The following is a 19378-nucleotide window of genomic DNA, read 5'->3' on the forward strand; positions in this document are numbered from 1 at the left end:
ATATGAAACCTATTTCAATTAATCAAGTCTTAACAAGTTTGATTGCTTAATATGTTGGAAACACTTAATCATGTAAATAACAATTTCATTTAATATATATATATAAACATGGAAAAGTTCGGGTCACTACAAGATGATCTAACAATATCTTTTTCTTGATGCCACTCATGTGAGTGGGAAGTAGTGTTATCAATAATTTTGTAAGCTTCAGTTGCGGTTTTCTTCATAATGGAACCACCAGCTGCTATATCGATGTCTTTTCGTGTAGTGATGTCGCATTCTTGGTAGAATATTTGTACTATTTGATAAGTGTCTAAACCATGTTGCGGACATCCTCTCAATAACTTTCCAAATCTTGTCCATGCCTCATATAATGTTTCATTTGGCTTCTGCGTGAACGTAACTATTTCTCCTTGAAGTCTCACAGCTTTAGATGACGGAAAGAATTGTTTAAGAAAATTTTCAACTAAAACATCCCATGTATCAATCGCCCCTTCAGGTAACGATTCTAACCAATCTTTGGCTTCTCCCTTTAAAGTCCAGGGAAATAACATGAGATATATCTGTTCATCCTCAACTTCTCTAATTTTGAATATGGTACAAATCCTATTAAAGGTACGAAGATGTTCGTTTGGATCTTCCTTCGGCGCACCACTAAATTGGCATTGATTAGTTACCATGTGTAAGATTTGTCCTTTGATTTAATAATCTGGCGCATTAATGTCTGGTTGAGTAATTGTGTGACCTTGGCCAGTGTAGCGACCCGACAAAATCGTCATTGACGGCGCCGTTAACTTAAGTCCCGTTACGTGGTCATAGTCCCTAAATGAGACGCGTTTGACCAAAATTATGTCACATTCATTTGAAACATATAAAACTTAAAAAGTTTATTTTACCAAACGGTTCGACAACGAGTTTAAGTTTACAAAAGTTATAAAGTATAAATGAAATAACTTGCGACCTAATATAAGTTGAAAATCACAGTTGCTATAAATAGCGTAAGTATGTATGTATGCTTGACTCCAAGCAAGTAATCATAGTGTATGCTGAAGCATGTATCAAATAGACATTCATGAACCTGAGAAAACTTATAGAAAACTCTCAACGAAAAACGTTGGTGAGATCATAAGTGTAATTGTTAAAGTATGTTTTTGAATCACAAGGTTTAGTATCAAAGCGTATACATCTCTAAAGATGTGTTTGTATCAAAGCGTATACATCTCAAAAGATGTGTTTGTACTAAAGCGTATACATCTCAAAAGATGTTGTTTGTAAACCATAAGTTTTAGCATAAAGTGAATATCAAGTGTATACATCCCAAAAGATGTTGTCTGTATCATGAGCACCCAATTACCAAAACTTAACTGAATCTTACCTCTGCATAATAGTGTTAGAACCTACACTATACCCCGAAAATACGTTTCATCCGTCAGATGAGGGTTCGTCAAACCCGTATGGCCACACAACATAAGTTCACACTTACACCCTACAAGTGTAACTAATAATAATTGAACTTGAGGATTTTTGTTCTAACTCATAGGTATCTTTGATTTTGTATTCGTGTTCAAGTATCAAAGTATGAAATGTAGTGACCCGAACTTTTCCATGTTTATATATATTAATTGAGATTGATATTTACATGATTAAATGTTTCCAACATGTTAAGCAATCAAACTTGTTAAGACCTGATTAATTGAAATAGGTTTCATATAGACAATTGACCACCCAAGTTGACCGGTGATTCACGAACGTTAAAACTTGTAAAAACTATATGATAACATATATATGGTTATATATATAGTTAACATGATATTATGATAAGTAAACATATCATTAAGTATATTAACAATGAACTACATATGTAAAAACAAGACTACTAACTTAATGATTTTGAAACGAGACATATATGTAACGATTATCGTTGTAACGACATTTAATGTATATATATCATATTAAGAGATATTCGTACATCATAATATCATGATAATATAATAATTTAAAATCTCTTTTGATATTATAAACATTGGGTTAACAACATTTAACAAGATCGTTAACCTAAAGGTTTCAAAACAACATTTACATGTAACGACTAACGATGACTTAACGACTCAGTTAAAATGTATATACATGTAGTGTTTTAATATGTATTCATATACTTTTGAAAGACTTCAAGACACTTATCAAAATACTTCTACTTAACAAAAATGCTTACAATTACATCCTCGTTCAGTTTCATCAACAATTCTACTCGTATGCACCCGTATTCGTACTCGTACAATACACAGCTTTTAGATGTATGTACTATTGGTATATACACTCCAATGATTAGCTCTTAGCAGCCCATGTGAGTCACCTAACACATGTGGGAACCATCATTTGGCAACTAGCATGAAATATCTCATAAAATTACAAAAATATGAGTAATCATTCATGACTTATTTACATGAAAACAAAATTACATATCCTTTATATCTAATCCATACACCAACGACCAAAAACACCTACAAACACTTTAATTCTTCAATTTTCTTCATCTAATTGATCTCTCTCAAGTTCTATCTTCAAGTTCTAAGTGTTCTTCATAAATTCCAAAAGTTCTAGTTTCATAAAATCAAGAATACTTTCAAGTTTGCTAGCTCACTTCCAATCTTGTAAGGTGATCATCCAACCTCAAGAAATCTTTGTTTCTTATAGTAGGTTATCATTCTAATACAAGGTAATAATCATATTCAAACTTTGGTTCAATTTCTATAACTATAACAATCTTATTTCAAATGATGATCTTACTTGAACTTGTTTTCGTGTCGTGATTCTGCTTCAAGAACTTCGAGCCATCCAAGGATCCATTGAAGCTAGATCCATTTTTCTCTTTTCCAGTAGGTTTATCCAAGGAACTTAAGGTAGTAATGATGTTCATAACATCATTCAATTCATACATATAAAGCTATCTTATTCGAAGGGTTAAACTTGTAATCACTAGAACATAGTTTAGTTAATTCTAAACTTGTTCGCAAACAAAAGTTAATCCTTCTAACTTGACTTTTAAAATCAACTAAACACATGTTCTATATCTATATGATATGCTAACTTAATGATTTAAAACCTGGAAACACGAAAAACACCGTAAAACCAGATTTACGCCGTCGTAGTAACACGCGGGCTGTTTTGGGTTAGTTAATTAAAAACTATAATAAACTTTGATTTAAAAGTTGTTATTCTGAGAAAATGATTTTTATTATGAACATGAAACTATATCCAAAAATTATGGTTAAACTCAAAGTGGAAGTATGTTTTCTAAAATGGTCATCTAGACGTCGTTCTTTCGACTGAAATGACTACCTTTACAAAAATGACTTGTAACTTATTTTTCCAACTATAAACCTATACTTTTTCTGTTTAGATTCATAAAATAGAGTTCAATATGAAACCATAGCAATTTAATTCACTCAAAACGGATTTAAAATGAAGAAGTTATGGGTAAAACAAGATTGGATAATTTTTCTCATTTTAGCTACGTGAAAATTGGTAACAAATCTATTCCAACCATAACTTAATCAACTTGTATTGTATATTATGTAATCTTGAGATACCATAGACACGTATACAATGTTTCGACCTATCATGTCGACACATCTATATATATTTCGGAACAACCATAGACACTCTATATGTGAATGTTGGAGTTAGCTATACAGGGTTGAGGTTGATTCCAAAATATATATAGTTTGAGTTGTGATCAATACTGAGATACGTATACACTGGGTCGTGGATTGATTCAAGATAATATTTATCGATTTATTTCTGTACATCTAACTGTGGACAACTAGTTGTAGGTTACTAACGAGGACAGCTGACTTAATAAACTTAAAACATCAAAATATATTAAAAGTGTTGTAAATATATTTTGAACATACTTTGATATATATGTATATATTGTTATAGGTTCGTGAATCAACCAGTGGCCAAGTCTTACTTCCCGACGAAGTAAAAATCTGTGAAAGTGAGTTATAGTCCCACTTTTAAAATCTAATATTTTTGGGATGAGAATACATGCAGGTTTTATAAATGATTTACAAAATAGACACAAGTATGTGAAACTACATTCTATGGTTGAATTATCGAAATCGAATATGCCCCTTTTTATTAAGTCTGGTAATCTAAGAATTAGGGAACAAACACCCTAATTGACGCGAATCCTAAAGATAGATCTATCGGGCCCAACAAGCCCCATCCAAAGTACCAGATGCTTTAGTACTTCGAAATTTATATCATATCCGAAGGGTGTCCCGGAATGATGGGGATATTCTTATATATGCATCTTGTTAATATCGGTTACCAGGTGTCCACCATATGAATGATTTTTATCTCTATTTATGGGATGTGTATTGAAATATGAAATCTTGTGGTCTATTGTTACGATTTGATATATATAGGTTAAACCTATAACTCACCAACATTTTTGTTGACGTTTTAAGCATGTTTATTCTCAGGTGATTATTAAGAGCTTCCGCTGTCGCATACTTAAATAAGGACGAGATTTGGAGTCCATGCTTGTATGATATTGTGTAAAAACTGCATTCAAGAAACTTATTTTGTTGTAACATATTTGTATTGTAAACCATTATGTAATGGTCGTGTGTAAACAGGATATTTTAGATTATCATTATTTGATAATCTACGTAAAGCTTTTTAAACCTTTATTGATGAAATAAAGGTTATGGTTTGTTTTAAAATGGATGCAGTCTTTGAAAAACGTCTCATATAGAGGTCAAAACCTCGCAACGAAATCAATTAATATGGAACGTTTTTAATCAATAAGAACGGGACATTTCAGTTGGTATCCGAGCGTTGGTCTTAGAGAACCAGAATTTTGCATTAGTGTGTCTTATCGAGTTTGTTAGGATGCATTAGTGAGTCTGGATTTCGACCGAATTTACTTTAAAAATGATTGCTTAACAAATTTTGTTGGAAACTATATATTTTTAACATGTGAATATTATGTGATATATTAATCTCTTAACGTGTTTGATATTATGTGATAGATGTCTACCTCTAGAACAAGTCCCATTGACTCACCTAATAATAATGAAGAGTCAAATGTAAATTGGAATGATTCGTGAACTGATTCACAAGTTCCCGAAGAGGAACCGGAAGAAGAGTCGGAACCGGAAGAAGAATCGGAACCGGAAGAAGAATCAGAACCGGATGAAGAAATAGAACCGGTGGGGGAAATAATAAAATGGTTAAGTAAAAGAAAATCCTCAACCAACCGACCAAGGTTAATTATGGTCAATGGTGTTTCCGCCAAGGAAGCAAAATATTGGGAGGATTACCAATTCTCCGATGAATCGAATTCCGACGAGAATTCCGATGATGTTATAGAAATTACCCCAACTGAATTTAAAAAGGCAAAAGAAAATAATAAGGGAAAGGGCATAAAAATAGAGAAATCTAATTCCAACCCCGATGAACTTTATATGTATCGTCAACCCCCGAAGTCCTTAAGTTGTAACAATGACCCGGGAACCTCTAAACCACCAGGTTTTTCTAAACCAATGTGGAAAACGACGGCTCGTATTAGGGGAACATCATATATCCCTAGAAACTTGGCAAAACGAACCAAAACCGAAGAAGAAGAAACAAGCGAGTCGGAATAAGATAGTTGTATTCGTGTGGTGTAATAAATGTAATATAGTATGCTTATGCTTTATGATATATGTAAAAATTGCTTGTATTAATAAGTATTTTTTTTATGAATCTAACTCTTGTCTATTTTTACAGTATAAAAACACAAAATGGATAGACAACCCAATATTTTAAGAGACCTACCCGGAGACATGATTGATGAAATCTTGTCTAGAGTCGGTCAGAATTCTTCGGCACAACTATTTAAGGCGAGATCTGTTTGTAAGACATTCGAAGAACGTTCCAAGAATGTCTTGGTTTATAAGAGACTTTCATTTGAAAGATGGGGGATATCACATTGGGAAACCAATAAGTTACGATGTGTTTACTTTGACGCATATATTGCGGGGAACCCAAATGCTATTTTACGCAATGGGTTAAGAAATTATTTTGACTCAATATATCCGAATATTGGACTTCGTGATTTAGAAAAAGCGGCTAACATGTAACATAAAGAAGCATGTTATGCTTACGGATTAGTAATGTTCGCTTCTCACCAAAGTGAGAACAAGAACATCGGGCTACAACTATTAAACGAAACGTTCCCACAAGTGACGGAGTCGGTAATTGGGGTAAGAAATGAGGTTTTTAGATTGTTACGGGACTGTTGGACATTACGTAACCCTCGTCCCTTTGACGACGTTACAACACGCTGTCTTATCAACGGCCATAACGGTTATGTTCCACAAGACCAAGGATGGGAAGTAATCCTAGTAAAACCAGAATGCATGACTTGTTTCTGGACATATGAATTACGTGTCTTTATTGCCTTTGCTGAACGACTTGTGTACTAGCTAGAATTATCTTCACAACCATCTTGTATCAAATTTATTGTGTGCTATATTTCATGCTATATGTAAAATAAGCGGTATTGTAAGTTTGTAAAATATTGTGTAAAAGTTTGAACGCGAAATATTATTATAATCAGTTTTTCATATAGAATTGTAGTAGTTGAATTGTATATTAGCTACTAAGTATGAACTTAACGGGTAGGTACTACCCGAATTTAAACTTATAAAATGCTAATATGAAGAAAAAGCTTTTATAAATGAGTTCATATTATGCTACGAAATACTATTAACTACTCTTAATATTCTGTATGATTAACTTGTTCCATTTGATTATTTTGAAGGAAATGGCACCGACTACTCGACACACTGTGAATATGAATGAAGAAGAATTTCGTACTTTTCTAGCTTCAAACATAGCCGCAGTACAGGCTGCGCTACATACCAATAATAACCTTGGATCTAGCAGTACAGGAAATCGTGTAGGATGCACCTACAAAGAATTCACTGCCTGCAAACCTTTGGAATTTGATGGAACCGAAGGACCGATCGGATTGAAACGGTGGACCGAGAAGGTCGAATCGGTGTTTGCCATAAGTAAGTGTACTGAAGAGGACAAAGTGAAGTACGCTACGCATACCTTCACAGGTTCTGCGTTAACATGGTGGAATACCTATCTAGAGCAAGTGGGACAAGACGATGCGTACGCACTACCGTGGTCAGCATTCAAGCACTTGATGAATGAGAAGTACCGTCCCAGAACCGAGGTTAATAAGCTCAAGACAGAACTTAGAGGGTTACGAACCCAAGGATTTGATATTACCACGTACGAAAGACGATTCACAAAATTGTGCCTATTGTGTCCGGGAGCATTCGAAGATGAGGAAGAGAAGATCGACGCGTTTGTGAAAGGATTACCGGAAAGAATCCAAGAAGATATAAGTTCACACGAGCCCGCCTCCATACAACAGGCATGTAGAATGGCTCACAAACTAGTGAACCAGATTGAAGAAAGAATTAAAGAACAGACTGCTGAAGAGGCCAATGTGAAGCAAGTCAAAAGAAAGTGGGAGGAAAACGGTGATAAGAATCGCCAATACAACAACAACAGCAATTACAACAATAATCGCAATAATTATCCCAACAATCGCAACATCAATCGCAACTACAACAAACGGCCCAACAACAACAACAACAACAACAGCAACTACAACAATCATCCCAACAACAATAATAACCGCAACAACAACAACAACAATCAGAAGCAGCTATGCCAAAGGTGTGAAAAGTATCACTCGGGGTTCTGCACCAAATTTTGCAACAAGTGTAAAAGAAATGGTCATAGCGCGGCGAAGTGTGAGGTCTACGGACCAGGGGTTAATAGAACGAAAGGAACAAATGGTGTCGGAACGAGTAATGGCGGAGCAAGTAGTGTTGGAGCAAGTTATGCCAATGTAGTTTGTTATAAATGTGGAAAACCGGGCCACATTATTAGAAATTGCCCGAACCAGGAGAACACGAATGGACAAGGCCGCGGAAGAGTTTTCAATATTAATGCGGCAGAGGCACAGGAAGACCCGGAGCTTGTTACGGGTACGTTTCTTATTGACAATAAATCTGCTTACGTTTTATTTGATTCGGGTGCGGATAGAAGCTATATGAGTAGAGATTTTTGTGCTAAATTAAGTTGTCCATTGACGCCTTTGGATAGTAAATTTTTACTCGAATTAGCAAATGGTAAATTAATTTCAGCAGATAATATATGTCGGAATCGAGAAATTAAACTGGTTAGCGAAACATTTAAGATTGATTTGATACCAGTAGAGTTAGGGAGTTTTGATGTGATAATCGGGATGGACTGGTTGAAAGAAGTGAAAGCAGAGATCGTTTGTTACAAAAATGCAATTTGCATTATACGAGAAAAAGGAAAACCCTTAATGGTGTACGGAGAAAAGGGCAACACGAAGCTACATCTTATTAGTAATTTGAAGGCACAAAAACTAATAAGAAAAGGTTGCTATGCTGTTCTAGCACACGTCGAGAAAGTACAAACTGAAGAAAAGAGCATCTATGATGTTCCCGTCGCAAAGGAATTTCCCGATGTATTTCCGAAAGAATTACCGGGATTACCCCCACATCGATCCATTGAATTTCAAATAGGTCTTGTACCAGGAGCTGCACCAATAGCTCGTGCTCCTTACAGACTCGCACCCAGCGAGATGAAAGAACTGCAAAGCCAATTACAAGAACTTTTAGAGCGTGGTTTCATTCGACCAAGCACATCACCGTGGGGAGCTCCTGTTTTGTTTGTCAAGAAGAAAGATGGTACATTCAGGTTGTGTATCGACTACCGAGAGTTGAACAAACTTACCATCAAGAACCGCTACCCACTACCGAGAATCGACGACTTATTTGATCAACTACAAGGCTCGTCTGTTTATTCAAAGATTGACTTACGTTTCGGGTATCATCAAATGCGGGTGAAAGAAGATGATATTCCAAAGACTGCTTTCAGAACACGTTACGGTCATTACGAGTTTATGGTCATGCCGTTTGGTTTAACTAATGCACCAGCTGTGTTCATGGACCTTATGAACCGAGTGTGTGGACCATACCTTGACAAGTTTGTCATTGTCTTCATTGATGACATACTTATTTACTCAAAGAATGACCAAGAACACGGTGAACATTTGAGAAAGGTGTTAGAAGTATTGAGGAAGGAAGAATTGTACGCTAAGTTTTCAAAGTGTGCATTTTGGTTGGAAGAAGTTCAATTCCTCGGTCACATAGTGAACAAAGAAGGTATTAAGGTGGATCCGGCAAAGATAGAAACTGTTGAAAAGTGGGAAACCCCGAAAACTCCGAAACACATACGCCAGTTTTTAGGACTAGCTGGTTACTACAGAAGGTTCATCCAAGACTTTTCCAGAATAGCAAAACCCTTGACTGCATTAACGCATAAAGGGAAGAAATTTGAATGGAATGATGAACAAGAGAAAGCGTTTCAGTTATTGAAGAAAAAGCTAACTACGGCACCTATATTGTCATTGCCTGAAGGGAATGATGATTTTGTGATTTATTGTGACGCATCAAAGCAAGGTCTCGGTTGTGTATTAATGCAACGAACGAAGGTGATTGCTTATGCGTCTAGACAATTGAAGATTCACGAACAAAATTATACGACGCATGATTTGGAATTAGGCGCGGTTGTTTTTGCATTAAAGACTTGGAGGCACTACTTATATGGGGTCAAAAGTATTATATATACCGACCACAAAAGTCTTCAACACATATTTAATCAGAAACAACTGAATATGAGGCAGCGTAGGTGGATTGAATTATTGAATGATTACGACTTTGAGATTCGTTACCACCCGGGGAAGGCAAATGTGGTAGCCGATGCCTTGAGCAGGAAGGACAGAGAACCCATTCGAGTAAAATCTATGAATATAATGATTCATAATAACCTTACTACTCAAATAAAGGAGGCGCAACAAGGAGTTTTAAAAGAGGGAAATTTAAAGGATGAAATACCCAAAGGATCGGAGAAGCATCTTAATATTCGGGAAGACGGAACCCGGTATAGGGCTGAAAGGATTTGGGTACCAAAATTTGGAGATATGAGAGAAATGGTACTTAGAGAAGCTCATAAAACCAGATACTCAATACATCCTGGAACGGGGAAGATGTACAAGGATCTCAAGAAACATTTTTGGTGGCCGGGTATGAAAGCCGATGTTGCTAAATACGTAGGAGAATGTTTGACGTGTTCTAAGGTCAAAGCTGAGCATCAGAAACCATCGGGTCTACTTCAACAACCCGAAATCCCGGAATGGAAATGGGAAAACATTACCATGGATTTCATCACTAAATTGCCAAGGACTGCAAGTGGTTTTGATACTATTTGGGTAATAGTTGATCGTCTCACCAAATCAGCACACTTCCTGCCAATAAGAGAAGATGACAAGATGGAGAAGTTAGCACGACTGTATTTGAAGGAAGTCGTCTCCAGACATGGAATACCAATCTCTATTATCTCTGATAGGGATGGCAGATTTATTTCAAGATTCTGGCAGACATTACAGCAAGCATTAGGAACTCGTCTAGACATGAGTACTGCCTATCATCCACAAACTGATGGTCAGAGCGAAAGGATGATACAAACGCTTGAAGACATGCTACGAGCATGTGTTATTGATTTCGGAAACAGTTGGGATCGACATCTACCGTTAGCAGAATTTTCCTACAACAACAGCTACCATTCAAGCATTGAGATGGCGCCGTTTGAAGCACTTTATGGTAGAAAGTGCAGGTCTCCGATTTGTTGGAGTGAAGTGGGGGATAGACAGATTACGGGTTTGGAGATTATACAAGAAACTACCGAGAAGATCATCCAAATTCAACAACGGTTGAAAACCTCCCAAAGTCGACAAAAGAGCTACGCTGACATTAAAAGAAAAGATATAGAATTTGAAATTAGAGAGATGGTCATTCTTAAAGTTGCACCTTGGAAAGGCGTTGTTCGATTTGGTAAATGAGGGAAATTAAATCCAAGGTATATTGGATCATTCAAGATTATTGATCGTGTCGGACCAGTAGCTTACCGACTTGAGTTACCTCAACAACTCGCGGCTGTACATAACACTTTCCACGTCTCGAATTTGAAGAAATGTTTTGCTAAAGAAGATCTCACTATTCCGTTAGATGAAATCCAAATCAACGAAAAACTTCAATTCATCGAAGAACCCGTCGAAATAATGGATCGTGAGGTTAAAAGACTTAAGCAAAACAAGATACCAATTGTTAAGGTTCGATGGAATGCTCGTAGAGGACCCGAGTTCACCTGGGAGCGTGAAGATCAGATGAAGAGAAATACCCGCATCTATTTCCAGAAGATTCGTCAACACCTTCAACAGCTTAAAATTTCGGGACGAAATTTATTTAAAGGGTAGGTACTGTAGTGACCCGAACTTTTCCATGTTTATATATATTAATTGAGATTGATATTTACATGATTAAATGTTTCCAACATGTTAAGCAATCAAACTTGTTAAGACCTGATTAATTGAAATAGGTTTCATATAGACAATTGACCACCCAAGTTGACCGGTGATTCACGAACGTTAAAACTTGTAAAAACTATATGATGACATATATATGGTTATATATATAGTTAACATGATATTATGATAAGTAAACATATCATTAAGTATATTAACAATGAACTACATATGTAAAAACAAGACTACTAACTTAATGATTTTGAAACGAGACATATATGTAACGATTATCGTTGTAACGACATTTAATGTATATATATCATATTAAGAGATATTCGTACATCATAATATCATGATAATATAATAATTTAAAATCTCTTTTGATATTATAAACATTGGGTTAACAACATTTAACAAGATCGTTAACCTAAAGGTTTCAAAACAACATTTACATGTAACGACTAACGATGACTTAACGACTCAGTTAAAATGTATATACATGTAGTGTTTTAATATGTATTCATACACTTTTGAAAGACTTCAAGACACTTATCAAAATACTTCTACTTAACAAAAATGCTTACAATTACATCCTCGTTCAGTTTCATCAACAATTCTACTCGTATGCACCCGTATTCGTACTCGTACAATACACAGCTTTTAGATGTATGTACTATTGGTATATACACTCCAATGATCAGCTCTTAGCAGCCCATGTGAGTCACCTAACACATGTGGGAACCATCATTTGGCAACTAGCATGAAATATCTCATAAAATTACAAAAATATGAGTAATCATTCATGACTTATTTACATGAAAACAAAATTACATATCCTTTATATCTAATCCATACACCAACGACCAAAAACACCTACAAACACTTTCATTCTTCAATTTTCTTCATCTAATTGATCTCTCTCAAGTTCTATCTTCAAGTTCTAAGTGTTCTTCATAAATTCCAAAAGTTCTAGTTTCATAAAATCAAGAATACTTTCAAGTTTGCTAGCTCACTTCCAATCTTGTAAGGTGATCATCCAATCTCAAGAAATCTTTGTTTCTTACAGTAGGTTATCATTCTAATACAAGGTAATAATCATATTCAAACTTTGGTTCAATTTCTATAACTATAACAATCTTATTTCAAGTGATGATCTTACTTGAACTTGTTTTCGTGTCGTGATTCTGCTTCAAGAACTTCGAGCCATCCAAGGATCCATTGAAGCTAGATCCATTTTTCTCTTTTCCAGTAGGTTTATCCAAGGAACTTAAGGTAGTAATGATGTTCATAACATCATTCGATTCATACATATAAAGCTATCTTATTCGAAGGGTTAAACTTGTAATCACTAGAACATAGTTTAGTTAATTCTAAACTTGTTCGCAAACAAAAGTTAATCCTTCTAACTTGACTTTTAAAATCAACTAAACACATGTTCTATATCTATATGATATGCTAACTTAATGATTTAAAACCTGGAAACACGAAAAACACCGTAAAACCGGATTTACGCCGTCGTAGTAACACGCGGGCTGTTTTGGGTTAGTTAATTAAAAACTATAATAAACTTTGATTTAAAAGTTGTTATTCTGAGAAAATGATTTTTATTATGAACATGAAACTATATCCAAAAATTATGGTTAAACTCAAAGTGGAAGTATGTTTTCTAAAATGGTCATCTAGACGTCGTTCTTTCGACTGAAATGACTACCTTTACAAAAACGACTTGTAACTTATTTTTCCGACTATAAACCTATACTTTTTCTGTTTAGATTCATAAAATAGTGTTCAATATGAAACCATAGCAATTTGATTCACTCAAAACGGATTTAAAATGAAGAAGTTATGGGTAAAACAAGATTGGATAATTTTTCTCATTTTAGCTACGTGAAAATTGGCAACAAATCTATTCCAACCATAACTTAATCAACTTGTATTGTATATTATGTAATCTTGAGATACCATAGACACGTATACAATGTTTCGACCTATCATGTCGACACATCTATATATATTTCGGAACAACCATAGACACTCTATATGTGAATGTTGGAGTTAGCTATACAGGGTTGAGGTTGATTCCAAAATATATATAGTTTGAGTTGTGATCAATACTGAGATACGTATACACTGGGTCGTGGATTGATTCAAGATAATATTTATCGATTTATTTCTGTACATCTAACTGTGGACAACTAGTTGTAGGTTACTAACGAGGACAGCTGACTTAATAAACTTAAAACATCAAAATATATTAAAAGTGTTGTAAATATATTTTGAACATACTTTGATATATATGTATATATTGTTATAGGTTCGTGAATCAACCAGTGGCCAAGTCTTACTTCCCGACGAAGTAAAAATCTGTGAAAGTGAGTTATAGTCCCACTTTTAAAATCTAATATTTTTAGGATGAGAATACATGCAGGTTTTATAAATGATTTACAAAATAGACACAAGTATGTGAAACTACTGATGGAATTCATCACATAAACAAGTTACAAAACCCATATAGTAGGTATATAAGTTCGTGTATGTATATGTAGCAAGCGGAAGCAATTTTAAGTTTATGCATGTATAGTTTAACCTTTTAAACATGAATTCCATTTATAGATCTAGTCTTGAAAATATACTAAAATGTAAATAGAGCTAGTAAGGGTGTTTATACCTTCTCCAAGTTAGGAGGTAATAATATGGATGAGGATGATGTAGAAGATGAAGATAGCAAGCCTCTAACTTGAAGCCTCAAGCTTGAAATACCCACAAGCAACCAATAATCAACACCACCTTTTATTTGGTTAGGATTTAAACACCAATATGCTAGAAAAATCAAGTGAAGAAAACCTATTTCTTCCTCCCAAAATCGGCCAAGAAGGATGAAGATGAGAGAGTTTTTATTTTGAAAAATGCAAGTAATAATTAGATGTGTGTGTAGTTGGTCAAGCATGCAAGTAGAGTGTGATGTACATTTAATCAAAAGGAGCATGGGGAGGGGTTTTCTTGGAGTCCCAAAACCGCCCCCTTTTCCCTCCCCTTTATTTTTTTTTTTTTGTTGAACCTTAATAAAAGCCATGCTTATTTGATTAATACTTGCACATCTTTGTTTTATAAACCTTTTATAAAATCTATTTTATAAGCCACTTATAAAACATTAACACACACATGAGTTTAATCATATAAATAATTAAACTTGCATTTATAATTATCCAAATAATTATTTCAAGCATTTTATCTTTAGAAAACCAATTTCTAAAGTTTAAGTGTCGAATATTAATTTTAAAGATCCAATCTTTAAAATAAATACTAAAAGGTGTTGACGGCTTGTTATTGGGTATGACCCGACTTGGATCATAACATGTTAGCCACATTAGTTTAGTATGTCTCTCGGGCATATGAAATACCTTCAACTACATTCTATGGTTGAATTATCGAAATCGAATATGCCCCTTTTTATTAAGTCTGGTAATCTAAGAATTAGGGAACAGACACCCTAATTGACGCGAATCCTAAAGATAGATCTATCGGGCCCAACAAGCCCCATCCAAAGTACCGGATGCTTTAGTACTTCGAAATTTATATCATATCCGAAGGGTGTCCCGGAATGATGGGGATATTCTTATATATGCATCTTGTTAATGTCGGTTACCAGGTGTTCACCATATGAATGATTTTTATCTCTATGTATGGGATGTGTATTGAAATATGAAATCTTGTGGTCTATTGTTACGATTTGATATATATAGGTTAAACCTATAACTCACCAACATTTTTGTTGACGTTTTAAGCATGTTTATTCTCAGGTGATTATTAAGAGCTTCCGCTGTCGCATACTTAAATATGGACGAGACTTGGAGTCCATGCTTGTATGATATTGTGTAAAAACTGCATTCAAGAAACTTATTTTGTTGTAACATATTTGTATTGTAAACCATTATGTAATGGTCGTGTGTAAACAGGATATTTTAGATTATCATTATTTGATAATCTACGTAAAGCTTTTTAAACCTTTATTGATGAAATAAAGGTTATGGTTTGTTTTAAAATGGATGCAGTATTTGAAAAATGTCTCATATAGAGGTCAAAACCTCGCAACGAAATCAATTAATATGGAACGTTTTTAATCAATAAGAACGGGACATTTCATGAAATGTATATAAGTATGTAATGTATATGTTTCTCAGCCCACGATTTAAAAGTATAAAAGTATTTGAAAAGTGGGTCTATGATCTCACCTCGGTTGCACGAGTATAAATGTACTTCACAAAGTAAATGTGTGCATGAAAGTTGTTTAGCCTTGACCTAAACAAGCAAGTTGTATCAATTAACCGGTTACGACACAATGTCGGGTGAAATGTGTTCAATTAGTCCTATGGCTCGTTACGACTCGAATGTATAGCATGTGAATCACGTTGTCAAGTTTCATGCAAGAATCAAGTATAAAATAAGATTAGAACGATTGCATAATTGTTTTGTTAAGTTTGACTAAAAGTCAAACTTGGTCAATGTCAAAGTCAAAGTCAATGGGGTTGGGTCGGGTATTCGACAATTTTTCCGTGATGAGAAATCATATATAAGCATGTTGGCCAAGTTTCATGTTAATCGGAGGTGCGTAGCATAGTTAGAATTAAACGTAAATGAGACTTTTTGGGCAACCGGCAAATGGCGCTCCGCTCAGATAAATGGCGCTCCGCTCCATTTCAAGGCAAAGCCTCGGCACCATTTTGTAGGCATTCGGTGCTCCGCTCAGGAATCGGCGCGCCGCTCCGTATGCCTGACAGAAATTTTGGGCTGTTTCATGTGTAGGCTCGAACCAAACTTCAAATAAACGTAACTTATGAACCGTAAACATTCAAAACACGTATCTTATATCGTTGGAAAGGTATTTTGACAAGGAACATAATTAAACACTTTTCATCAAGCAAAAACATCGTTTACAATAACCTAAATCTCGTCAAGTGATCATTAAAGGTTTATTTTCAAAGTTGCAAGTTCACAAAATGCATTTCTTGACTCGGGAATCCAATTTACACATACGATATGCCGTTTCGAAGGTAATTAAACATACAATACAACTAAACACTTACTAAAAATGTTTCATGGCATTCAAGGCATCAAAAGTTCATTTTAAGAGCTATCAAACCCTAACCAAGAATCAAAAAATCAATAATCATGTTAGTGATGTTTTCCAAATCAACCTACACATTAAATTGAAGCTAATGATGCTAGTAACACTTTTAATACATGAACTTTAGCATTTAAACAACATTTAATCATCCAAAATTCAAGATTAAGCAAACCCATTTCAAATGTTCAAACTAGTTACTCAAAACAACAAATCGAGCAAACTAAACACATATTCATGTTAGACCTGAGCCATAGACACTAATTAACACCATTTCAAGTATATAAAACAAATTTAGAGAAATATAGTATTTTAGAAATGTTACCCAAATGTGATGAAATTGGTACCAAAATGTAGAGGATGAAGAGAGGATCACGAAAATGTAATTTATTTTGATGTTCACTTCTTGATTCGGATTTGGATGATGAATTAGTGAATTGGGTTTTTGAGAGAAAAAGTGGAAGTATGAGATGAGATGGAGGTGAAATGAATGGAGGAGGTGGTGGGAGGTGGTGACTAGTTGCCCCAAATTGACCAAATGACGAGATTAGTCCCTCAAGTTTCAAAGCGGGTGCGAGAATTAACCAATCAAATATTTTAAAAACGCTCGAGTAAACGAGTGATGTTATAATTAAATAACGGGAATATTATGAACGTTAGCCAACGGAGACTACGAATTTAAATAACGAAAGATATTATTTAAAAAAAAAGACAGTGTTAAAAATAAATTTAACGGAAAAATGCGGGATGTTACATTACCCACACCTTAAAAGAAATTTCGTCCCGAAATTTAGTTAGAATTAGTAGTCGTTGTTTCTTCTTCAAAACTTTTGTGTTGTAAATTCTACGAATAAGTGAAGGTACTCCCTTGGGCCTTTCAACGAACTTTGACAGTTGGGGTTTTACGTTGTTTCAGAGTTTGGTTTCACGATTCAAAATTTTAACCGGTTCTCCTAGAAAGGAAAGTTCGTCATCGATAGGAAGTTCATTAAAAGGATATCAAGTTCTTGTTTCGTAAGACACTTCGTTAAGTTGATACATAGAATGTAGGATGAACGAAGACTCAAGTAAGTCAGAGAGTCTAAACGGCTAGCAACGGGTCCAAAACGCCCCAAGATTTCAAAAGGATCAAAAATATCTTGGATTTAGCTTCCTTCGTTTTCCCAAAACGGATTACACCTTTCTGAGGTGCGACTTCTCAATATTGCGCGGTCACTGACTTAGAATTCGAGAGGTTTACGTCTAACATTAGCATAGCTCTTTTGACGACTACGGGCCGGCTCGAGCCATTCTTGGATTTGAACGATCTTAACGGTTATTTCATGAATGAGTTCGGGTTCGGTGGTTTGCTAGTCACCTACTTCGGTTCAACAATTTAGAAAACGACAATTACGGCTATATGAGTTTTCGAAAACATGTGGCGTTAATACTCGAATGAAAACTAGTGTAGTAAGAGAATTCAACTAAAGGCAAATACTTTTCTCAAGAAATTTGAAGTCGATAACATGAACTCATATTATGGTTTCCAAAGTTTGAATCGTATGTTTGTTTGGTCCTTCGGGTTGTGGTTGATGTGTTGTACTCATGTCTAAACGTAGTCCCGAGACTTTTTGTAGGGCACTCCAAAATCTAGAAGTGAAACGAGGATCTCGATCCGAAACGAGGTACATTTCTTTAAGGTAGATTTGAACAAGTTCGTTAGGACTTGAAAACGTTAGTTAGAACCAGTTTCTCAAGAAAATCGCGTCGCGGAAGATTTATCGATTTCCGAAAATGTTCGTTAGAGCAAGTTTCTTATCGAGTTCTGAAAACGTCCGTTAGGGCTATTCACCCTCGTATTGAATACTAGTATAACGTGAAGAGTCTCTCTCTCCATCGAGAATTTAGATAAAATATTTCTTTATACAGGAGTACGAGTGTGATGCGAAAGAAGTTTCTGCCTCGATGTGAGCATCACAAGCATATTGTAGTTCGTCGATAAAATTGGGTGAAAACGAGATAGTATACACGTGTAACATATGTTTGAAGTAGAAAGAATTTGTCATTCATTCGGAAACATAAATATGGTTCGACAATAATCGAAGATGTGTCCTTGGTATGGTTGTTATCAATACTCTCGGAGTTTTCGAATATCCAAACAAGAAAAAAAATGAAGTCATGTACATGGCACATGGTGGTGATTAGGTTGATCGAGTTCAACCACCATCACGTGTCGTTAGAACTTTGGTATGACTTACCGTAATATAACTATGTTGATCAAGTGACGTTATATTACGCTAACTCATACCTCCATCCCCACATCACTCCATAAAATCAAGCTCGTGTGATCGTGAAGTTTAAAATGCACAAAGTATAGCGACATCACTAACGTGACTTGTATTGAATCGGAAAAAAAATAGTGCAACTCTAAAGAAGCATTCCCCAAGGGTAGTGTGTAAATGATTGTTCACGTCAATGCGGTTCAAGTCAAACAATAACGTCCTTAGGTACGAAGAGAGTAACGAATCATGATAACGAATAGTACGCAACCGTAGTGATAAGTAGTGATGGTAACTTTACAACACCTGTGGATAGTAAGATGAGACTGGGTGAATAATAACCAAGGAGTCAGAGTTCCCGAACTAGAGTGACTAACAAAGTTGTGGTCATCCGTACTCATATAAATCTTGAATTCACGTATGTTACCAAAAAGTGGCAGAATACGAGTTCGTATGGTGAAAGTTTGGTACCATTAAGAAGTTTGCCTAAGAATGATTCAAGTATAATGCACAAGTAGTCAGGTA

General features: G+C 35.1%; 1 non-coding gene across 1 annotated transcript; it reads left to right on the forward strand.

The window, feature by feature from the left end:
- Positions 1-315: 315 nt before the first annotated feature.
- LOC139846152 (small nucleolar RNA R71) lies at positions 316-422 on the forward strand. The gene has a single exon (XR_011758891.1). It is a non-coding gene; the product is annotated as a small nucleolar RNA R71 (small nucleolar RNA).
- The last annotated feature ends 18956 nt before the right edge of the window (positions 423-19378 follow it).

This window comes from Rutidosis leptorrhynchoides, chromosome 4 (genome assembly GCF_046630445.1).
Source record: "Rutidosis leptorrhynchoides isolate AG116_Rl617_1_P2 chromosome 4, CSIRO_AGI_Rlap_v1, whole genome shotgun sequence".
Taxonomy (NCBI): Eukaryota; Viridiplantae; Streptophyta; class Magnoliopsida; order Asterales; family Asteraceae; genus Rutidosis; species Rutidosis leptorrhynchoides.